We start from the raw sequence: 22188 nt of genomic DNA, 5'->3' as shown, positions 1-22188 counted from the left end.
TACTACATAACCCCTCTTTGGCCTATTTTTTTCTAAAATAAAAATATTTCGTTGATTGCAGGAAATAATAATAAAATAATAAGCACGTCACTGCATTCCTAGCACACCTTATATGTATTCCTTATTTATATTTGTACATAAAATTCGATTAGGGTATGTTATTATTTGTAATAAATATTTCCTTAGATGCATATGTGTCCATAAAGAATATATTATACTTAAAAGTACATTTTTTGTTGTTTCAAATACCATAAAAACAATGACTGACATTACATTGAACTATTGCAAACCTTGCAATGTATAAAAGAAATAATTAACAATATTTGATGCCTTTGTTATTGGTTTAAAGAAAAGAGGTAAAAGGTATGATTTTAGTGGAAGGTTTATCTTTTGGACATAAGAAGTAAGTTCATATGTAAAGCTGGAGAAAATATTGAAGGAACTGGACCATTAGCTTCATTGATTGATTGATTTAGTTTATTTTACTTCGCGTTTTGTGCCTCTTGGCTAATTTGCGAAGATGGGGATGAGTGATGAAATGATGAAATTGATGAATGGACATTCACAAACAACCAAGCCCGACCGGGATTCGAACCCGGGACCCTTGGCGTCGCAGCGCCATTAGCTTCATAAAAATCAGTTTACTTAATTGTATAACGAGACGTCTAGATGAATATGTTTTTCAAAATGCAATAAAAAAAATAAATGAAAAATGGAAATTCAGCAGAGCTAGAAAGATTGGTGTGAAGGAATGAATGATTTATTATAAAATTATTAACTCTCTTAAGATTTTCTATAATCGTTGTTAACAATAATAATGTGCATTTTCCCGCTTTATAAAGAGAGTGTATTTACAAGCATTCCTTAAAGGTACAAAGTTTAAATTGCACTCCTATATTGAATACAAGACAATGAAACAGCATAGCAACTAAACCGTAACCTGGTATTGTATTGTATTGAGTAAATGGCAATGACACAGCATAGGAACTAACATAAAGTTTTATGTAAGTTCTCTTACATTAATATCCTGTACAATTGTAAATTCGCGAATGAAACGATTCATAACTTTACAGTTACTCTAAAGGACTTCTCAAAATCAATGTTTTTACAGCAATGATTCTTTGTAGCTCATCAGTGATGGTTGATTAATGGTGAATCATTTGAACTTTTAACCACCGTACTTGGTTTTTTGCATAAGTCCAATGTTTCAGAGATTTAGAGATGTTAACCCAGGCTTATTTTATATGATGTTGGAGCCTCGTCCACCACTACAATATCTTCGCACTCATTAACCAAACACATTCTTTATTCGAAACCTACCTACACATATGACCACATATTACAGTGCATTACCCTGAAGATGGATACAGAACGAATCAGAAACGTTGGAATATAAAACCAAATCAGCAGTGGTTAACCCTTAATTGGCCGTTGTATCTTGTGGGATACACTGCATTCGATGCGTTCTTAAACGATCTCTGCGCTTGAGTTGAGCAAACGGGCAATGTGGATCGTGAGATACGTGCGTTTTAACGTTTCTACTCGTGTGCCATCTGTTGGATGTTTGTAGATTTGCATGCACAGTTGCATGGAGAGGAACATGGCATCTTGCAGTAGGAGCTCTAACAATGGCGTGGTAAGTTTATTTCTTGTTGACCTATTTTTATTTTGTTTTGTAAGACGTGAGCATGAAATAAATGTGTATTGAAGGTATTAGAAAATTTCTAATAGTTAGAATACTTGAAATTGTTACCAAGTGCGTTGTGAGCCAGTTCTTTCTTTGTGTGTATACATTGCCCAAAAAAGGACAATTTCACCTTATCACATTCTATGCAAATACAGAAGGAAATGCATGTAGGATACATGTTCTCTTGAACATTCTGTGTACTCTACCATTGCTTTTGCTCAGTATAAATGTCGTACTTTATGTTGTTGTAATTTGTAGGGTTATTTTCTAATATACAAATGTTTTTTTTTTTTTACATATGAAGATATGTTGAACTATAGTATCATTGTAAAAGAAATTGCATCGTGTCTCGTTCTTTTATCTTGCTTTAGTTCTCAATATTTTCTCTTTCGTTTTTACTAGAATATTATGACAGCACTTACGTTGACTCCACTTTGAACAACATCAATAGTTACACCATTTCTAAAATAATAATTTCCAATAGAGTATGTGCATTTGAATGAAATGAAAAATGTTTTGTCTGCATTTTACATTTGTTTTCATACAACTGCCTCTTCTTTCACAGGATATCACAATACCACCATGGAAGTTTTATGGTCACCATGGAATACTGGTTCCTCCTGGAAATCCTAATGTGTCAGATATTGGATCCTCATCTAGCGACGAGGGTGATATTTCTTGCGATGACAGTGACATTGATCCAGATCATGCTCCACCACCAGAACTGTCATCTCTTGGTGAGGATGAACTAACATCATCCTCACAGAGCAACAAAACTGACCAAATTGGAAGAGGGAAGAATAAAGTAAAAGCACGGATTTGTGATAATTTCAGATAATGCCACATTTTATTTTCAAATTTGAAAATTGAAAACCAGTAAATGTATCATGTGAAGAGATACATCAATTTTGACACAGGATGACTTTAGTACATCTTGTATTTCTTTCAACGATTAGAAATTACAATTATCCAACATAAATTCAAACAATAACATAATTTCTTATTTCAATTTCATTTCTTCGAAAACAAGAAAATCATTATCTACGATGACTCAAGAATTTGTTTCCAGATTCAAGCCGCGTTTTCAGAGGTGTTCTGTACAATGTTATGAGCACATCTGTCAGATCCACACAACCCACGTGGACAGAATAAACTGTGACTCTGGCTAGCTCTTGTATATCCAAGGATCGTCGTGATGTTGAAGCAACAGAAAAAGTTTGAAAACATTGAAAACTTTCAGGATGGACATAGCTAATGGTCTCATTCACTCACATACACAAAATCGGGGAAGACCATCTCAAACAGACTTACCACAGAAATAAGTAAAGCATCCAATAGCACCACGTCCACTTCAAGTTATAAGATATGACAGTGTTGGGCATTGGCCAAAAATTACAGAGAAAGGTCGTTGCAGATTATGTGTGAATGGTCAAACTACTATTGCGTGTGAAAAATGTGACGTGAGATCATGTCTCGTGACAGGTTCAAAAACAAGGAACTGCTTTACAGCATTTCACCAAAAGTAGGTAGAAGATAAATAACAAGCATATGTCTGTAAAACGTTATGTAATCGGTGATTGTAGCACATTATTATAACACAAAAATACTTAATTTTACGTTTCTCTTCATTTTCTTAGTAAATATATTTTTGAATATTCATTATACTAACAAAGAAATTTGGAACGATTATATTTTATTTGGTACGATTCTAATAATTGTAGGAGCACTGTTTACCTATGTATAATTACATGCATGTCTCTAATGGGCAATGTATCTTACAGGACACATTATGTAATACATAAATATGTAAAAATAAAATATTTTTGTCATAATTATACTGAAAACATAACATGTATCCTATTAATTAATTTTTTTGAGCATGTCATAAATGTTTGCCCGTTTAAGAGTTAAAAGTACAAACAATTTATCAGACAGCAATGCTATTCTAAGAATTATACAAAAAAGCAAGAACATCTGAGTTGTTTTACTGGTAAGCGATCCACAGCTGCCCTCCGGTAATAAGGGACGCGTTTATAATTGCAAGAGAGGTCAGTAGTCACTTCGATACATTGTGCAGTCGGGAGAATTTTAGCGTTTATTTAAATTTATTGAAACACATACTGAAAGTCTCACAATTCATACCCTTTGCTGAGAGAGACCCACTCGTGGTATAATGTCCCTTAATTTTTAGTTATTTGGATCGTCTTGAAGGAAGGGGTAAAAATCGTAGGAACTTTAGCTTGCATTTCAATAATTCCATTCCAACTATAAATTTCTCCTGACTGTAGAGTGTAGATGTTCGGGAAAAGCACTTAAGTCAAAAGATGAAAGTTTACAGCAGACAGTTATTATGCTTATTCTTTTAATAGTAAACATTCCATGCATGATAAAAATGTTAGATCACTGTTTAGAATCTTTACACATTCCAAATATAAAATTATAATATTTTCTTTAATTGATTTAATGTGAACTTAAAAGAACGCAACAAACGATCGCAGTTTGTGACTTATCTGCCTTTTCCCGAACACCCTAGAATTATTACCAAGAAAATTGCCCATCGCCATGTTAAATGCAATGAGGGCTTTAAGAATTGAAATGAAACTCCAAACAAGCGGCTGACAACTTCTGCACCAACATACGTAACAATCTATTCCTTTCAACACCAACGATGCAAGAGAAAAATTAATGAAGATAGTCATGGACAATTTGTTGAGCAATGCTTGTGCATCCCACTGTACAAGGATTTAGTTAATCTCTGATACAGAGAACAATGTGGGCCTCCCAAATGGCGTAGTGACAACGTCATCGTTTTGTGATCAAGGAGTCCCAGAGGTGTATAATAGTTCCGATACCAGTTTAAACTGTAGGTCCTGATTAGCGTTTCTGTGCATAAAGTGGACCTAAAAACAAACTGAAACATCAGTTGAAGAGTCAAAAACAACTGACGCAATGTGAGAAGGCAAAAAAGTGAAAAATTTCGGGATATTTTTTAACAGAAGGATAGTCTCTTTGATTAAAAAAAAGCACTATATGCCAAACAGGAAACTAAGAGTGCCACGTTTCCGTTCGCAAACCGTCCTCCGTACCATAACAGACACGGGAGCGCCTAGTATCCTGAAATTGACATCTTGATTGTTCATGGTGCCTCGAGCGTAACTTTGAAGCCGACTCGAAATTGCAAACAGCGTCTGATTCTGTCCGTGATCGACTTTAACCGAACTTACGAACTGGAGTGCGTCGTCGTCTTGATCCATTTCTGCGATATTTCTGGACATGTAAGGCATTCTTGAATTCCAACAGGCGATTGAGTTCCTACCAAGAAGGCCGAAGAAGAGAACTCCATTGTTGTCCATTGCTGAACCAACAGACTGCGAACTCCTCGGTTCGGACACTTGGAACTCGTCGTCTTGTGAACTGGAGTTCATCAAAAGGACCGAAGTACGAACCCAGGATTCTCTGACACTTGAAAAGCTGTGAAAGTATAGGATTCTATCGCCCTTCATCAGAGGTGACAGAGCCAATCCTACAACGCCATCCATCACGCTAATAGTTTCGCCATTAACAGTGATTTTACCACTAAGAGGGTAGGGGTAGAAATATTTGTTCTCAACTCTCCACGACCTACCCTTTTGGTAATCATACACGATGATACCAAAACCACTGACGTCAGCTACATATGCATATGCATCCTCGCAGCTGCTACGTATATCAGTGGCTATTGAGCATAATAAGGATCTACCATTTAGAATTACAGTGCCTGGAAAGCGGTAACGCTTGATCGCATCGTCCGTTGACAAGTCGAATATAACAATTTCGGGCGGACACACACTTTTACGCTGTCCGAAAATATCCACAACACCTGAGTCTATGGTCCAGAGGCGCCCACAGGTATCAATGCTCGTGCGGAACACTGACGTCATTCTATTTCGACAGGACCCTTCCTTGTTCGATAATGCATTAGGATACGGCATTATCACGGGAGACGCTGGTTCTGACCCAAATGTCCAGGCGATGACTCCCAGTGTTACCGGAATTCCAGGTCTCCAGCGAGGAAACGTAATGAACACTCTATCGTTGAAGAAGTCGATGTCATTAGGTAGGCTGTTTCCTGGAATGAATTGTCTTGATCTTATAGCTCTGCTTCGCGTGGCATTGTTTTGATAGTAGAAATCTATCGTCCTCCAGCTGTACAATTCCCTCAACTTCTTCAGAGGAATGGTAGATGAGATCACTCCTAGGACAATCAGCATTCTTGGTAACATCGTCATTGTTGATGCTGAATCTGAAAGAATTGAATGTTCTTCAGATAAAACATTTCTGTACGAAAGGGACGTATTTAGGGGGTTCAGGGGGTCCGGATCCCCCCGAAAGACTTATCAAGTACTAAAATTAAGTAATGAAAAATATATTCGTTTAGCCTTTGTTGTATAATTTCCTCTGAACTTATTGGAAGACAATTGAGATCATACGGCTTTGAAGGACAGGAAGGACATATTTAGGGGGGGCGGGGTCTGAACCCCCCGAAAGACTGACCAAATACTAAAATTAAGTAATGAAAATATTTACATTTGTTGCATAATCTATGGTTATTAATTTCCACTGAACGTTTTAAAAGGCAAGGATTATATTGGGATCATACGGCTTTGAATGATATTACAAAGAAGATTTATGTACTCTACTACTCAAAATAATAATCATAAAATATTAATAAGAAACTTACTTTTTCCAACTACATGTAACATCATTTTTGTTATTCGATAAAAATTCAATTATTCGTCTATTTGACATTAACTTCTTTGCCAGTCATTTGTTTTTATGTAATTTATTCCTATCTTAACTACAGGTAAACTACGTAATAAATATGTGCTGTTATATCTCTATTTGTATACCGTCTTTTTACCTAATCGTGTAATAATAATATTATATTTATGTATTGTAATTAGTATTAATTTGATTTAATTTAATTATTTTAAATTAAACATTATTAATATTATTATTATTATTAAGACACTTCGTTCGGACCCCCCCCGTAACATACGTATTTCTAGATACGTGCCTGCTGTACGACCTGTATATCTTGAGGCATGTAGCTGTACACGACGAGGATTGATATTTGCTTTCGATGTACTTACCAGAAAACGTACAAGTATAATCTCTATTATCGTACCTTTATAATGACAGATTCATTTTTAATAACAGATTTATTTATTCCTAAGTTTCGTAGAGAATAGGAAAGGAACAGTAGCACAGAACGTGAAGCCACTTGGTTTACACCCAGGTGTAGATGACAGGAAAACCAAACTTTCTGAAAAAAATAATGTTTAGAGATTATTTTAAGTCTAATTTTATGCACAGATAGTCTAATCGGGACTGGATCTTCAGTTTAAAGTAAGATACGAACCACGATGTGTCTCCACTGTGTATCGAACCAGGAACCCCTTGATTACAAAGTGACGACGTTATCGCTACACATTCGGAAATAATGTACTCAGCATATCAAACTAATATGTTTTATGATAATATTATTGTATCTGAAAGAAATAATACACTAGGAATGGTATTTTGTCTGAGTATATGGTGTTAGTACATTAAAATTGGTTGTGTATTAACATAATCAACATTTATTGTAATCCTTTAACATTATTGGTTACATCATTTACGGCAGTATTAAGTTAATGCATACAATGTCTTGAACCTTTCAGAATTTTTGTACTAGAGTTGGCAACATTGCACAATACCCGAACAGCCTTTATCGAATGATAGAGATGCAATATAACAGCAGAAATTGCTACACTAGTAAATAGGGTAACTGCTTCATTAAAACTGTTGGTTGTTGTAGCTCATCACATACGTATATTGAAATCCATTGAAAGGAGAATTCTCATTGGCTAAAATAACACGTGGTTCAGTTATGAAATATAGCATCTAAAAAATAAGTATTAGGCCTTGATGAACCATATCCAAATGGATTAATGAGGGATCCACTCTTCCGTTCGCAAACTGTACCCCGCACCATGTGGGACACTGGTGCGCCTAGTACCCTGAAATTGATGGTTCGGTTGTTCATGGTACCCATCATATAGCTTTGGAATTTGCACGAAACTACGAACAGATTTTGTTTCCTGCTGTGGTCCACTTTGACCGAACTTGGGAACTGGAGTGCCGCGTCGTCCTGGTCCACTTCTTCTATGTTCCTGGAGTTGTAGGTCGTTCTGGAGTTCCAGCAAGCAATGGAGTTTCTCCCTATTAGGCCGAAGAAGAGGATTCCACTGTTGTCCATTGTTGAACCGGCAGACTGGGAGCTTCTTGGTTCGGATACTTCGAAGGCTTCTGGTTTGGAACTGGCGTTCCTTTCGTTCAAGATGACGGAGGTACGCACCCACGATTCTCTGACGCTAGCCATGCTGTGGAAGTAGAGGGTCCTGTCACCATTAACCAATGGGGAAACAGCCAATCCTAACACTCCGTCCATTAGTCTGATGGATTCGCCATTGACTGTGAATTTACCATGAAGAGGGTAAGGATAGAAGTAGTTGTTTTCAACCCTCCACGACCTGTCCCTTCTGTAATCGTACACAATAATACCAAACCCTGTAACGTCAGCCACGTATGCATACGCTTCCTCGCAACTACTGCGTATATCCGTGGCTATTGATGCTAGTATGGACCTATCCTTAAGAATAACAGGGTCTGGAAAGCGGTAATGTTTGATAGCATCGTCAGTTGACAAGTCGAAGATAACTATTTGCGGTGGACACGGCCTACTGATGTTTCCCAAAATATCCACAACACCTGAGTCTATGGCCCAGAGACGTCCACACGTGTCGATGCTCGTACGAAACACTGACGTCATTCCGTCTTGACATGATCCTGCCTTATTGGATACCCAATCGGGATACGGGATAATTTTGGGAGACGTTGTCTGCGAACCAGAGTTCCAAGGGATTACGCCCAGTGTTGCTGGAATTCCAAGCTTCCAGCGAGGGAATGTAACGAACACTCTATCGTTGTAAGCGTCGATGTCCAGAGGGAGGCTGTTTCCTGGAACGAATTCTCCAGACTTGATTGCTTTGCTTCTCAGTGCATCGCTGCGATAGGAGAAGTCTATCGACCTCCAGTTGTACAATTCCCTCATCTTCTTCAGAGGTGTGGTGGAGGAGATGACTCCCAGGATAATCAGGATCCTTGGTAACGTCTTCATTGTTGATGCTGGTCCTGAAACAATTTAAATATTTTTGAGACACGGTATGGTACATTTTCATTCATGTGAAAACTACCATACATTGACGACATTTGAGAACTATGTATAGCAGGAAAGCACAAAATATGAAAGTTTTGATTCTAGCAGCTTATCTATTCTAGCGATTGTTCCGCCACACAGCAATCACTTCTTAACAATCCTCACACACTTCTGTCTAAAGAAGATAATGATTTGCTTGTTTTGTTTTATTTTACTTCGCTTCTTGTGCCACTTGTGGCTAATTTGCGAAGATGGGGATGACATGATGAAATAGATGAATGGACACTCACAAACATCCATGCGCAGGCCAGGATTCGATTAAGGATTAAGTTTGGAACTGTACAGATTTCTATATATGAGTAAATTACATTTGTATTGATTGCGTATTCCACAGGTCATAGGGTGTGAAAGGGTGACCATGTGCCTGTATTTACGTTTGTAAACGGTATATTTTTGGATGTATTCTTTTATACTTTATTTGTAAACAGATGTAAGCAGATGGTTAAGTGGAAGAAAAGGTTGTTGTATGTTTACTTTATGCTCAGATAGATTAATTAGGAGCGTTGAGAGTGGGACCAAAACCCACCGTGGTGTAACTGTAACAGGGATCGAACACGGGACCCACAGTTTATTAAAGTGGGGTCCCAACCACTGTGCAATGTGGCTCCAACGGGTATCGAACCCAGAAACCTTTGATTACAAGGCGATGACGTCATCATCACGCACGCCATCGGGAAGGTTGCGTCCTAATTGCGAACAGTGCAATATTGTCTTAATTGCGAACAGTGCAATATTGTCCTAATTGCGAACACATGAAATTGAGAAATAATTCCACGTCCTAATTGCGAACACATAGAGCTGAAAACCTGATTTAAAAACAGTTAAGGGTAAGACACGAGAACTCTGGTCTTTGCCAGCACCAAAGGAAGAGAGACTTTGAAGATCCAAACATATTTTTTTATGGATGAAACGTTCAAAAGCTGTGCTAGCCAGTTTTGTTAGATATACACCATACATGTAGACTTCGGTAGTACGATTTTAGAAGCAAATGTTGTACCTCTTGTCTTTGCGTTTCCACCAGACAAGAAGAAAGACATTTACTTACGATTGTTTGGATTAATCTTGAGGGAAATACCAGAGTGAAAACGGTGAATATTGACTTCGAGGCTGCTGCTTTTTCTGCTTTTAAAGAGATTTTTACCACGATTAACATTCACGGTTGTTTTTCCACTTTACACAAAGTCTTTGAAATAAAGTTCAAGAAATTCGCATGACTACATCTTACAATTTAATTCAATTCAATGGTCATCCGTATGTGAGCGTCTTTAGCTTTTCTAAACCTAGAAGATCTTGAAGAAGGATGGATTCGTATTACGGAGAAGCTCCTCGTAATGAGACCCTTTTGAAGTTCTTCGACTATTTTGTGGACCGGTGGCTCGAAAACCCCTTACTGCGAAAATATATGTGGAACTGTTTCAACAGGAGGCACCGGACAAATAATGCAGTGGAGGGATGGAATCATAAAATCAATCAACTGGTAGGCCACATCCAAGAGTGGCAGAGCTCATTAAATGCTTAGAGGCTGAGGCAGAAAAGTCAAATGATATAATTATGAGATTGGAATTGAACGTGGAAGGTGTCAAGCGGCAGAATATATATGTTTTGTTTTACGAAAGGATAGCAGGAAGCACCGACAAATACAAGGAGACTGGTGATATGCATATTTTTTAAGAACAATATCATATGTTTTGAAATTTCACTAGGTACCGTTCACCGCATCATTAATTGACAAAGTCATTAATTGTATTATTAATTATAAGCTCTTTTTGTACAATATGTATAATGTATATACAGGGTGTCATTTTAATGTCGCCCACGGACCACAGATTCGTATAGAGGACATCAAAACAAACAACTTTTCTCAGTAACATTTTTCTCGTTGGTGCGTCGATTCGACGCTATAGCCGTTCAAAAAATACCGTTTTGCCGCCTGGATGCTGGCAACCCAACCCAACATTTGATCGTATCTGTGACGTCATTTCCCGCGGCGAAACTGCGCACGGTAGGGTTGCAAGGAACACACAAATTATCTTAAAAATGACAAAGTACCAACCACATTATTAGCTGTAAAACGAAGCGAGAAACGCCTCCAGTAGACCGAACATCATAGCCTACCAGCCAGAAGATCAGCAGTCATCTCGAGAAGGGGGAAGTGAACCAAGTATATGAGAAATTGTAAAGAACTTATTCAAAATGAAGTGTCAATATCGGATTTTGTCTCAGCGTACATGTCAAATATCAACAACAATAAATTTTATTGGACTTACAACTTACATGTGGCTGTTTACGCCCATCTACCTGTCAAATATTTGCAAATCTCGTTGCAAGATTGATATCTACAGGTTTGTGTCCAGATCCCTTGAGGTACTTTTGTGCTGATAACGGAAGTATCCGAGGTTCACGTTGTTACAGTACGGCTAAAACACGTACAACCACAGTAACAATATAATGATGAATCAGTATCGAATATACTGTCCTGTTCACAGCTGCAATCTATTACATGTGTATCCGGTGCATAGATAAACACGGTCGTCGGAGAGCTTGTATTACTACTACTTATATCCCTGTATTTTCAACCATTCTTGCCGCTTGCCTCATAACAGTTGGGCTGAAAAGTTCGTAGGCTAACATAGTAAAAAATATTTTTTTGACAAAATTCGATTTTATTATTCAATATAGTTGCCTTTGAGGGCGATACAACGATTATAGCGGTCATACAATTTTTCGATGCCATTTTTATATTACGATTTCTCTTTAGCCTCAAAATAGGCCTCAGTTTCGGCGATTACCTCTTCATCAGTGCGAAATTTCTTTCCAGCGAGCATTCTTTTAAGGTCTGCAAACAGGAAAAAGTCACTGGGGGCCAGATCTGGAGAATATGGTGGATGGGGAAGCAATTCGTAGTCTAATTCATATAATTTTGCCATCGTTTTCATTGATTTGTGACACGGTGCATTATCTTGATGAAACAGCACTTTTTTCTTCTTCAAATGGGGCCGTTGTTTCGTGATTTCATCCTTTAAACGCTCGAACAACGCTATGTAATAATCTCAGCTATCTCGATCAACTTCACTTTACGATCATTTAAAATTATTTTGTGGACTTTTTTGATGTTTTCGTCGGTAACAGCGTCTTTGGGGCGTCCACTGCGTGCATCGTCTTCGATGCTCATTTCGCCTCGTTTAAATTTAGCAAACCACTTCTCAACGGTTGATTTTCCTGGTGCAGAGTCCGAATAATGTTTATCAAGCCAAGCCTTGGCTTCAACAGTATCTTTTTTCGCCAAAAAGCAATGCTTTATTAACACACGAAATTCTGTTTTTATCCATTTTTTCACAATAACAAAAGCTGCTTCACTCACAATGCTATATCTCACGAACTAATTATCCGGCAGCTGTGAAATTTATAGACGTATCTTTTGAAGGTTAGTACTAAGTGAAAATCACATGGATTTAATTCTAGTAACGCCATCTATGAGTCAGCCTACGAACTTTTCAGCCCAACTGTTAATGCCCTGAATATACATTATATTATGTGTTGCTTACCTTTGGAATTCTGAGTTCTTTCATTTCTATTTTGTCATCTGATCAGTGTGTCACAGACAACTAGTATCAGAAGGACGAAGTAGATAGACTAAATTGTAGATGCCAACTTGGTAACTAGATTTGCAAATATTTGACATGTAAGCTGAGACACTTGAATTCTATTTTCCTTCTACCATTTTTCGTATCGTTTGTTTACTTCCTGTTAGGTTACAGAACGTGTTTTCTCATTTTGTTGTACGGTACATAATGTGGCTGATTTAAGCTATGTCATTTTTCACAGAATATGCATATTACTGGCAACCCTGGAACGCATCGCTTCACGACGAGATATGACGCCACAAATGCAATCAAATGTGTGTGGTTGCCAGCATTCAGGCGGCAAGACGGGCTTTTTTGAACGACTGTAGCGCCGAAACGATGCTCCAACGAGAAAAACGTTACTAAGAAAAGTGGTTTGTTTTGATGTCCTCTATACGTTTCCGTGGTCCGTGGGCGCCATTAAAATGACACCCTGTATAATGTATGTACTTCGACGAAGGCTTTAATCCAGTCGGATTTTATGTTACAACTGACATGCTTCAATTTGAGGTGCAACTTTTACACCACCAGTGACCCACAAGCCACTTACCAGTCTCAAGTCTGGCACTGAGTCTGTTAAAATATAGTTAAAAGGACTCAGGAAATTGAGAGAAAGTTGTAGGTCACAAGGCAGAAAATGTGTTCGCAATTAGGACACACCCCTTCGAGTGTATTCCTGTTGAGGCAGGATGTGTTCGCAATTATGACTGTTCGGAATTAGGACGACACCATCGGGAAGCGCCATAAATTACAGTCAACGTACGGAATAAGTTACTGAAAATATTAAAGGTATTTTATGATAATAAGATATAAATTAATAAGTAGAGTGAAGTGACAAAGAGATATAAAAATTGGCTAAAAGTTCCCTTGACTAGTTTTAATTTGATTACTGAACAGAGGATTTTTTTAAGGTTCCTATTATAGATGTTATTTTAAAAGAAAAAGCAAGTCTACGCGTGCAGTAGTCCAGAGAGAACTGTTGGAGACTGGTGTGGAGAATGTCGTGCGACAACAGTGAAAATTATTATTTTATCTAAATTCCATGGGCTATAGAAAAAGCCCAAACCTCATTGTTGAGCAGCGTAAGAAGTGGGTGGAGAAACTACAGTGATGCATAAAATCCAACATGGCTGACTTTTTCCAAGATGGCCGTGGAAAAAACCGGGTCTGCCTTATTTCACTTCACTTATGCAACCTTGTATTCTGACGTCAGACGAGGAATGCCTACGAGGTTAGGTTAGGCCTGTTAGGTTAGAGTCCATTAGCATAAATACAATGACAAACTATTATTTAGGCTAAGAGAACTAAACCTAGCTAGACTAACCTAAAAACGTAGGGATTTAGCATAAAATTAAAAAGCTTTGTTCCGTGACGTCAGAACACAAGGTTGTTCAAGTGTTGTGCGATAAGTGAGATCCGAAAAATGTGGGGATTTTTTTTTAAAGATTCGTCCAGAAACACTTGACGAACGCATTGCTGTATACAAACCTTCTACGCCAGACCGAACACATCTAGTCAACAAGCTTTCGTCATTCATTTGTTTCGTTCGTTATGAGCTGGCTTCATGGCTGTATTTGGTTTGAGTTGGTGTTTTAAGTCCATTTTATGCACAGTAAGGCTAATCGGGACTGCACCTACAGTTTAAAGTGGGATCCGAACCACCATGTGCCTCCACCGGGTATCGAACCTGGGACCCCTTGATTACAAGGCGACAACGCTACCACTGCGCAATCGGGGAGGCCCTCATGGCTGTCTTTTAACGTGTAAAAGTTGTTGCACTTATATGGTATTATGTTTGTGTTTTGTGTTCGACTCTTGCAAACTATAGTCTAAGTTCTTGCTTTAACAAGATGAACAGATATACCAGAAGGTTTTGTTATTTTTGCCCGGGTATCAAAGTCGGGACAACTTGATTACAAAGCGAAGACGCTACCAGCGCCATCTGGGAGGCCACGTGAAAATAGATGTGACCATTCAACTTGGTACATGACGTTCACTGTTCGACCACGTCACGAAATGAATATAGTATATTATTTTTTAATGATTCTGTGTTTCCTTATTTCAAAATTTGTAGGATGTACATATAACAAACCATGAAATAATAAGAATGTATGGATGGACGCAAATAAAATGTTGGTGCTTGGTAGTTGGGGAGGGGGGCAACCACAATCCTGCCTAGGGCACCAAAATACCTACAGTGCAGTCGTCGTTTCAGCTGGCACGGGACCGTCTTTATGGCAGTGACCCTCTGCTGCCGCGTTTATCTACGAAGGATTTTTGATTGATTGATTGATTTTCTTTATTTTACTTCACTTTTTTGTGCCAATTTTCGCTAATTTGCGAAGATGGGGATGAGTGATCACAGGATGAAATTGATGAATGGACACTCACAAACATCCGTACCCGTGTTGGGATTGGAACCCGGGACACCTGGCGTCGTAGCGCGATGTGCTAACCACTCCTATAGGGGGCCGGCTACCTACGAGGGAACTTGCTATCAAGCAACCATTTAGGCCTACTGCTTGGGCAAGAATCGGAAACATTAAAAACCCTCCTCCCTGAAGCAGCAGGGAAACAGGATTTTGTCTAAATAACAGTTCTGCACTCTGAATGGAGGCCGGTTCTAACGGCGACTCCGCTATAGCTGCGGGGCTGTTGCTCCCCCCCCCCCCCGCCACTTAAATGTACAGGACAAATTCAACAACACATTGATTGATTTGATGTTTTAAGTCCACTTTATGCACAGAAAGGCTAACCGGGACTACAGTTTAAAGAGGGATCCGAACCACTTGTGCCTCCACCGAGTAACGAACCCGGGACCCCTTGATTACAAGGCGACGACGCTACCACTGCGCCATCGGGAGGCCCTCAACAACACATTAACAATCGTTTCGTCACTTATCCTCCCCTATGTGACTCTACTTGCATTGTTGCTGTTCAACGTTCTTCCTTCTTAATTCACATATGCTACGTCGCTTTGTCGACGTATTTAAATAATCGTTACGATCAAGATAAGTGGTCGTATGAACCTGTAAAGAGACGATCACTAAGGCACCCCTAGTAGGGATTCGAACCCGGGACTTTGGTTTGCAAGAACGAAAGCAGACCACCCAACTGCAGTTTAAGAGTGGACTCCGAACAACCATATGCCCCTGTCGAGAACCCTTTCATTACACCACAGTATTAAGATGGCTCAGAACAAGCCTCGCGAAATACATGATTCTGTACAAGGAACGTATATGTAATAATTACAAGTAAAGTAAATCGTAGGACTTACCAGAACTGGCAGATCATTCACACCCCAGCGTAAGGACTCTCCGAAAACTACCGCTAAACAGTGCTGACGCCTTCTGAAAACATAATATCCTTTCGGCCATTAAAATATCCCATTATTTCCCTCTTGTGTAGGAGCGTGTGTCCTGTGATGGTTGGTCCTCGCAGATGGCGCAGTGGTAGCGTCGTCGCCTTCCAATCAAGGGATCCCGGGTTCGATACCCGGTGGAATCACAAGTGGTTCGGATCCCACTTTAAACTGTAGGTCCAGTCTGGATTACCCTTACTGTGCATAAAGTGGACTTAAAACACCAAGTCAACCAACCAACCTGTGATTTTTTATTTTCTCTTATTTTAATTCTCTGTTTTGCGAAGATGGGGATGAGTGATGATATGATGAATGGACGCTCACAAACATCCATGCCCAGGCCGGGATTCGAACCCGGGACCCCTGGCGTCGTAGTGCGATGTGCTAACCACTCCGCCACGGGAGCAGGCTTGTGATGGGGTTATGTATGTTTTCAGTGAAAAATAGGAGTATCAACTCTTCTATACAATTGTACATAAAATATACACACATCGTTCACTTGAACTTCTCTCGTTAATTTCTTGTTCAACATGTGCTTTATATGAAGAGAATCTACTGCTATCTTTGGGCCTTTCTTACCGCTTTGGCTAAGTTGCGACGATGAACGATGAAGCCATGGATTTATGTAGTTTATTTTTCTTTGCTTTCGGCTAATCGCGAAAATTATGACTGGTGATAAGATAAGATGGACGAAAGAAAGAGAGAGAGAGAGAGAAATCTCTCTCTTCTTCTTTTAGAGAGAGAGAGAGAGCGAGAGAGAGATTCTTTCTCTTTTCAAAAGAGAGAGAGAGAGAGGGAAAGAAAGATAAAGTGGGGAGGAGGAGGCACCTCCCTCTTTCTCTACGAGAGAGAGAGAGAAAATTAGTTACTATTCCAACAAAATCACTAAGTAAAAAATAAGTGTAAAATGAGGGTATCTGGCTATGTTTTGTCTTGAGCTGAGCCTATACCGACACCGGTATCAGGAAGTATCGATTGGAATTTGCTTACCTATACCTGCCGATACTTTTGAGACATTTTGGTCCTTATGCCGGGCGATACTTTAACGGAGTTTAATTATCCTGAAAATTATGCAAAAATCGAAGTTTTTCCAAATTTTGCACCAGTTTTGCGTGAAAAGACTTAATTTTGTGATAACATAACATGTATTTAATATTCTGATGTAATTCCCAAATATTTTAAAGCAAGCATTTTAGTAAATTGATGCCTATAATGAGTGTGTATACCTACACGCTAACATTAATCTCCCGGCCCCGCCTTTACGACGCCAGAGGTCCGGGTTCGAATCCCGGCCTGGATGTTTGTGAGTGTCCATTCATCAATTGCATTATATCATCACTCATCCCCATCTTCGCAAATTAGCCAAAAGTGGCACAAAAAGCGAAGTAAAATAAAGCAAATTAATAAACTAAAATAAATCTACAGCGTGTTCACAAAAACATTCCATGATTACAAACGACCACAAAATTTTAATTATGTATATTACGAAATTTATACCGATACCATTCGAAGGAACAGCTCAAAGAATTTTAGCGGATGTGTAATTGTTGGCGTTAACTACAACAATAGATGGCATAACAATAAAAGAATAAGAAAATGGGGAAAAAATAGGCAAAAGTAGCAGAAAAACACAATTTAGGATGTAAGAGAAAATTAATGAAATGGACAATTTGCACGGTAATACTCATGGATCCCACTGTGCAAACCTAAACATCCAGTAAACAATGCCATATACAATAACACATTAACAATCGAAATATCTTTTGGTGCGTTCTCTCTTGTCCACCATTACATTTCTTCTTCTTATTATTATTATTTGAAGTTCCTTTGCAACACTCAATCCTATAGCATTGTACAGTGGGATCCATAAGCATTACCGTGCAAATTGTCCATGACAATTTTCATTCATTTTTCTCTTGCATCCAAAAATGGTTAATTTTTCCCTTTTTCTCATTATTTTATCGTTATGCCACCTATTGTTGTAGTTAACGCCAACAATTACACATCCGCTAAAAATCCTTGAGCTATTCCTTCGAATGGTATCGGTATAAATTTCGTAATATACATAATTAAAATTTTGTGGTCGTTTGTAATCACGGAATGTGTTTGTTGACACGCTGTAGATTTTGAACAACTTTAATTGTTATAATTTTAAAGCATTAGTATAGATATCGGTGGGAATCGACTCAGATCGTGTTTTTTCATATCTTACTATTTAATCCAGTGGAAGCACATAGTGGCTCGGATCCCACTTTAAACTGTAGGTCCAGTCCTAATTAGCCTTCCTGTGCATAGAAAAAAAACTCAAACAAACAAACTTAATCCATAGAATAAATGGTTCCACAGTCTTCAAAATTCCAAAAAATAAAGTTTTATGTGATGTCACACAATATAAACCTTATGACCAAAAATACTCCTCTGGCTTTTAAACCACTTTCTTGAACGAACTGTGTAAAAGTTAATAACAAAATAGATTAGCGATGCATGCCAATTCACTAACTACAAGAAATTTTAAAGAAACAGTGAAAACCAGTTGCTGGAAATTCATTCATCGGACGATTGATAAAATTTGAATACTAGAAATAATAATAATTATTATTATTCTCATGGTTGTAGTTATTACTATTACAAATAAATAAAAATAAATCAATTTTATTCATAGATACTTTTCCACTCGATCCACCAGATGAGTGAATGTCCACCACAACTGTTTTCTATTATGTCTTTACATTCCAGTTAGTGTACTAAAATGCACAGTTATTCCATTTTGATATTAGCGTTTAGACACTTTATTCAAGAAAGAGTCTATAGTGGAACCTCCCAGTTACTGCTATTAGTGGCTAGATCTACGAATGCAAAAACTGTACATTTTAGCATATGTGGTGGTAAATAAATATAATTTCCTTGATTGTGATTAAAGATTGCGGGGTAGGTGCCGCCACACAAGTTAGCTGCTCGTGAATACCGACTTCGGTGCGAAACTACCAGCCTTTGGCCTCGCACGTCACTATAATCTACCTGCAGTAGACCAGTCTAACAACAATATAAGTCAGGAATACCCATTACAGTCTTTCGCCTTTGGGGCTCTTTTGCATCCGGGGCCCAGATCCACCGTCCCAGCTACGCCCCTGCATGTGGCCCATCCCATAAATTCAAATTTTTGGAATTTATAAAGCTGTGGAATCATTTTGATTAAGTGGTAGAATATAGGGGGGATTACTTCAAATATTAACATTAGAAATGTTTTTAGTAACTTGAAGAGAGACACGGACCGGTTCGACCCCCTCCTCCCGACGCCCATGCAGGAAAACCTGACTAGCTATGCTTGTGATCAGTTACAACACAGAAATCAGTGCGATACCGCGAGCAGCGGAAATGTTTCCTGTTTCCTTTCCAGAAAATACCTGAGCATGTTTTTCCCATAACGAAGGGAATTTTTTTCATGATTTGGAAACACTTTCGTGGAAAATTCGTGGATTTTGCCAATGTTAGCGAAGGCTGTTACTCACTCTCCCCCTCTCCCCCGTCTTAGTTCCATATTTAGATGCTTTTCAAAGGTGAATGCGAGAGAACACGTTTACTGGTCACGTTATCTTCATGCCGTGTCACATTGTGGGGGTCAATGAACCTACCAGCAAATGTATTAAAAGTAGGAGCAGAGGAAAACCGTTGGAGCCAAGATTGGCATGCTTAAACTAATGTTCAGATGTTTTAAATGAACGTAGGACAATTGCGATGTTGGACAATTGCGATGAAGGCAAAATCACGGACAATTGCGATGATTTTGACGGTGAAGGTCATTTTACACATTAATGGTTGGACAATTGCGACGATCAGGACCTAACCAAAGCGCCACAGAACTAATAATGCTCTAGGAGGTTGGAACAACAAGATAAATAGGTGGCTTGGATGACGTCATCCAAGAATTCATGATGTTCTGGCCTGCCTCAAGAGCCAAGCAGAAGACACCAACATCAAGTACATGCGGATGGAACTTAATCTAGAAGGTCAGAAAAGGAAGAAACGTGACATTACAATCGACGAGAGAGTTGGTAAGTGTCTTCGCACATATGAGGAAACGGGACACTTCGAAAGGTGTCTGTTGGCTCTAGACCATGTTCAAAAACTTGATTGAACCAAATTCCCAACCGAAAATATCAATATTTCACATAATTCTCTTGTAACAGGTATTGTACGGGGTGTTAAGTCACCCTTCCATTTGATAGAAGATTTAAAATGTCTACGCAATTGTCCACCCGCCCTTTCACTTCTATCTGTGTTCATCACAATTGTTCGTCATTGCAATTGTCCGCCATCGCAATTGTCCGGCTACCGTTTTAAATGTTTAGAACATATACCTGTTAAATATTAAGAAATACCTATATATTTTGAGCGCTTAAAATTATCATTTTTATGAACCACGTTTTAATGCAGATTTTTCCTTCTTATTAATAACTGTAGTTATTGCAATGATACTTCTTAAAACCAAGTCAGTTACAGTCACAGTTCTCAAAAGGTAACTCAGTTATAATTACTCTCTTCTGAAGTCAAACTCAGTAACTGTAACTGAGTTAGTCTTCAAAATCTAACTGCCGGCCCCCTTTGGCGGAGAGGTTAGCACACTGCGCTTCGACGCCAGGGGTCCTGTGTTCGAATCTCGACCTAGGCATGTATGTTTGTGAGTGTCAATTCATCAATTTCATCCCGTCATCACTCATCACAAATTAGCCGAAAGTGTCACAAAAAGCGAAGTAAAATAAAGCAAATCAATCAATCAAAAAGTAACTCTTCCTTGGAATGTAACACAGTAACTACAACTGAGTTATGCCTACAGTTCAAAAAAATTGGGTCTTCCTGGTGGCGTAGTAGTATCATCAACGTCTTGTAATCAAGAAATCCTGGGTTCGATATCAGCTGGAGGCACATAATGTTTCGGCTACTAATATTTTTTTTTTATTTGGGGCACAGACAAGTTAATTTTGGGGGAAAGGGGCTATATGTAGAATGTGTATGCTTCAAGAGGAGTTACTAGAATCCCCCTCTGGAAATGTTTCAAATATGACACTGTCTTGGAAGCACAGGGTTAACATTAAAAGAAGTCCACCAATCTGTGATTACACACGAAATTTCATCTGCCACTCGTACTTTGTTCACTAAAAAGTTGACTGAATAAATTACGGTTTAAGACCGTCATTTTCAGCTGCCGTCCAAATACCGTAACAAATAACCATGGCCGTTTTTAAAGTAATATTAAATTATTACATAATTATCCTAATTAATGCAATATTAACGAGGCAGTTTTAAAAAATATATTTATGGTGCATATATCCTTGTGCATGTTAAAATATTCAAATTTAGGTTTTAAAAAAATGGTTGCGTTATGTTTTTTTGTAAATTAACAAGCAGACTGTTAAATAATAACGGTAAAATATTGTAAGTTTACGTTACGTTCTATCAGTGCAGTCAACTTTTTTACAGAGCAGAAACTACTTGACTGTTTAGAGCTTACAAAGTACCCTGTGAATCACTGAATCCACAGGGCGTAGTAATATTAGTTAGGCTTTTACACAAATATGGTAAATGCACTCTCGTTATAAACATTATATCCACAAATTATTATGCAGTGTCGAAAAGGAATGCATAATGTGTGCTACACAGCTTGACAAAACTTACCCACATCGAAGTTCAGACGAGCAATGGTGTTTACAATTCGCTCCACAGAAATGCTCGAAAGTAGTTCAGGGTATTCTGCCTATCAGCACTTGGAAGGAAACGAAAATTCTGCATACGTCTTTAAGAATCCTAAAAACCTTCAACGTGGGGGAAAAATGAGTCGTTGGAACGTCCGTCCAATCGTGAGAATGGCTTCTAGTAGATGTCATGGCCTTATTTTTTTAACTTTATGATGACGAGGCGTTTGGCTTTGTTCTAGGACATGTTCCACTACGGGCCTTGCGTTTTTTCTTTCTTGATGGAATGAAGCTGCATCGACAAATGGAGTGTAGACATATTTCGAGAGAGTTCATAACATTGGCTTGTTTTTGGCAACTTGGAAGGTGAAAATTTGCAATTGTAATTCGCAACATGGTTATTTAGATATAGCACTAGAAGTGGGAAGATGCTAAGCTCTAACGTCGTTAACGGGGGGAGGGGGGGGGGGGTAGGCTCCTCGGAAATTTTCACGGGAATGTCTCCAAAGGATAGTGCCAAACTCACT

The 22188-nt window shown here is 38.5% G+C and overlaps 2 pseudogenes across 1 annotated transcript; both read right to left on the bottom strand.

Moving 5' to 3' along the window:
* Positions 1–4713: 4713 nt before the first annotated feature.
* On the bottom strand, positions 4714–5955 carry LOC145990520 (protein yellow pseudogene; annotated as a pseudogene).
* A 1330-nt stretch (positions 5956–7285) lies between these two features.
* LOC145990284 (protein yellow pseudogene) lies at positions 7286–21714 on the bottom strand (annotated as a pseudogene). The gene is made up of 2 exons (XR_014441957.1): positions 21645–21714; positions 7286–8902 (listed from the first exon to the last, which is right to left on the bottom strand). The product of XR_014441957.1 is annotated as a protein yellow pseudogene (transcript).
* Between the last annotated feature and the right edge of the window lie 474 nt (positions 21715–22188).

The sequence above is a fragment of the Lepisma saccharinum genome, chromosome 7 (genome assembly GCF_977018435.1).
Source record: "Lepisma saccharinum chromosome 7, izLepSacc3.1, whole genome shotgun sequence".
Lineage (NCBI taxonomy): Eukaryota > Metazoa > Arthropoda > Insecta > Zygentoma > Lepismatidae > Lepisma > Lepisma saccharinum.
Note: the sequence above shows the minus strand (reverse complement) of the source record. Positions and strands in the feature narration are given on the sequence as shown.